The following is a 3436-nucleotide window of genomic DNA, read 5'->3' on the forward strand; positions in this document are numbered from 1 at the left end:
TAACGTTTACTTTTATGTCACGTTACATACACATGCACACACACACGCACACACAAACACACACACACACGCATATATACATAGTTACACTTCCCATTTTGCTTTATTATTTCATAACAACAACAAATCACTCTTCAACTTTTCATCGTAAATATCTTGAGATGAAATTATAAACAATCAGATTACACTAATTTAGCAAATTTATTATCTTAACAACTAAACACTCTTCAACTTTCATCGTAAATTCCACAGGGCGAATTTATAAACAACAAATTTATTATCTTAACAACTAAATACTCTTCACCTTTCATCGTAAATCTTTTCGGAAATTATAAACAAATTTATTTATTATTATAATAATTTATTTATTGTTATAACAAATCAGTCTTCATCCTAAATCGCTCTGCTTAGTTCTCCTGAGAAAAAAAATCCTTAATCTGTTGGATGCTAGCTAAGCCGACTTTATAATAGAAGAAATCTTTAAGAAAGGAAATAGTCAAAATGATAACAAATTGGCTAATTGAAGTATTCCATATGGATTTATCGGTTTGGAAGCAGGGCGAGAGAGTTCCTTTCAGCAATGTAATTGTGAAGCAATCCGTAGACCAATGGCATGAAGTGAAAGAAAAAAGAACAAGAACGTAGTCATTTGTTTTTATGCCATTGTGAAGCCATATATGAGTCTGTGTGATAACATATTACAAAATGCTGATGCAGCAAGTAGAGACAAAGAAACCAGCAATCAAGTTTTCCCCGGGATTTGTAAAACATCAGCACGGAGAAACCAACGTCCTACTTGAGCATCATGTCATGAAAGCACACATGACCTTGACAGATTTCAGCACCATCTCTCTAAGAAACAGTAAAGAAAACAGAACTGGTCAAATTGAAGTTACCACTGTTACAATAGGGAAAGCAGAATAGTCGTCTTGAAGATGCAATAAATGTTTACAAATTTTAGCAACAAGGCCAGCAATTTTATGAGCAGGGATAAGCCATATCATCGATACCTCGAAAGAATGAAAAGAATGAAATTCAACCTCGGTGGCATTTGAACTCAGAAGAAAAGCCAGAAGAAACATCACTGAGCATTTTTACCTGGCGCGATAAAGATTTTGCCAGCTCCCCGCCTTCAGGTAGATCTATTAATAAGCAACATAAAAGACAAAGGAGAGAGACCAAGACTAAAAGCAAACGAAAAAATGAATATAACTGGGCAACAGGAACAGAATGACCGAAGCCAAAACTACTCGAAGGTGCTAAGTAAAAGGTATCTGCTGACACGGAGAGATAGGAGCAACTGCCACTTTGCTCAATTTAAGCCGTGTCAGAGTGGTGCTCAAGGTATCAATCGCTCCCTACTAAATCAACAAGATAGGAGAAAACAAACGATGTCCACAATCCAACGAACACCGGCAGTAAAGCTGGAGAACGAACCACTTGAAAGAGACAAACTGTTTATCATCTGCATCCACAATTGTTCAATATACAAATGCTGTATGAGCTGCAGGCGGCTGTGCCACATACTCTTTGAAGTGTGCTATATATGAAGGCACATGGCTCAGATTGTGAATTCGATTTCTGGAGTGGTTTGTCTGTTGTGTTCTTGAACAAGATACTTTATTTCATGTTGCCCTAGTTCATTCAGCTGTAGAAATGAGTTGCGATGTCATTGGTGCTAACCTGAATTGGCCCTTACCTTTCCCTTGAAAAACATCAGTGACATGGAGAGGGGAGGCTGGGAGGCTGGTATGCATGGGCAACTGTTGGTCTTTCACAAACAACTTTGCCTGAACTTGTGCCTCTAGATGTAATCCTTTGGTTATTCATGACCAAAGGGAGTCTTTACCCTTTACATGAGATGGTGTAACAGCCGGCATGGCTACAAACGTAATTGAGCCAAAGTGTTGCATGCCCTCTCACAAAGCCATCACAGGTAATAGTTCCAGGATGGCTGTCACTGTTACCAAACTGAACCAAACAAGGCACCAATTTTACTATCAAACATCAGAGGCCTGTTACAGCTCAGCAGCAAAAGCAAAATTCGATACATGAGATATTTTCTGCATACAATCAAGTAATATTTATAACACTAAGTGAAACACAGCTCTCTATAGACATAGTTAATGCAGATACATATATTAGAGTTACATATATTAGAGTATCCCGCCTTTCGTACAGACAGAAACGAAAATGGCCATGGGTAGAATCACCATGTGCATCGGCAAAGATACCATGTTCTTACCCTTGCTGCATCATTCATACTGAGTTTGTGACGCAGTTATAGTATATATAAAGCAGCCCGATATCTTAATATGTATGGGGAAGACCTGACCTGAATATGAGAAAAGAAGGACTAATAATCAACACGTTAAAGTGTAACGTTAGTGATGACAAGGTCTTGGTGTCAGTGCATATACTTTATTGCTACGTTATTACAAGGCTTCATGCAATATAGGCAGAGTCAGTATTATATGAACATTGTGTTTTACAGGAACCGAAGGTCTTCGATAGACAATTGATAATTAGGCTGAATTTCCATATCGCAGTATGGCCGCGTTGATTCTTCATTCATCTCTGGGTTGAGTACGGAGTGTGAAAACAGCTATTAGATGAATCGCACTGGTTTGAGTATGAAGGTGTGAAAACAGAGCTATGAGAGAGAAAATTCACCCGCGACTGATTCAACGAAATCCGAATTACTTTTGCCTTTCCGCACTAAAAGCTTCTGCATTTAAGATCTTCGTTGAAGGAAAGTTCTAGAATTTATCACGTGAGCAGAAATTTGTGATCAAATGAGAAAGGGGTCTGTGATTGGAAACGGAGTTGAAAACAACTATCATAAATTTACACCTGTTGCGTAACTTCACTTTACCCAACATCAAACAATCCGAAGGCTACCAAATATGAGAAATGTCATGTCACAAACAAAATCAAGCACAATTTCAATTCGATTTCACTAAAATGATATTCATGGAACAAATAGTACAGTATCCGACCAGTGGCAACAATATCTTGGATTTATGCTTCGCTAATAGCATGAATCTCATCCGCAAATGTTAAGGTATCACCAATGTTTTTCTCAGACCATAGCATAGTAAAACGAAGAATCTATAGTCGAATGCAAATCGGAGATACATACCATAGAGGAAGTAACTGTGAAAGCACGCCAATGGTGGTATTTTAGCATGGTTGCTACATCTTTAGGCTGAAGTAAACTTTTATTAAAGCTGAAAACAGCTTTACAAGCTGTTACTCAGAATTTCACGTTATCATACTTCAGCCAGAAGTTGTAGCAGCCATGCTAGAATGCCACCGTTGGAGTGATTACTCATTGATTTCATTATTTCCGGAACCCAATGTACATGTTTGGTTTAGGTGAATGTGGTAGCCTGATATTTGCATCTGTACGTGTGTGTATATATATATATATATA

The sequence above is a fragment of the Octopus bimaculoides genome, chromosome 21 (genome assembly GCF_001194135.2).
Source record: "Octopus bimaculoides isolate UCB-OBI-ISO-001 chromosome 21, ASM119413v2, whole genome shotgun sequence".
In the NCBI taxonomy this organism is placed as follows: Eukaryota; Metazoa; Mollusca; class Cephalopoda; order Octopoda; family Octopodidae; genus Octopus; species Octopus bimaculoides.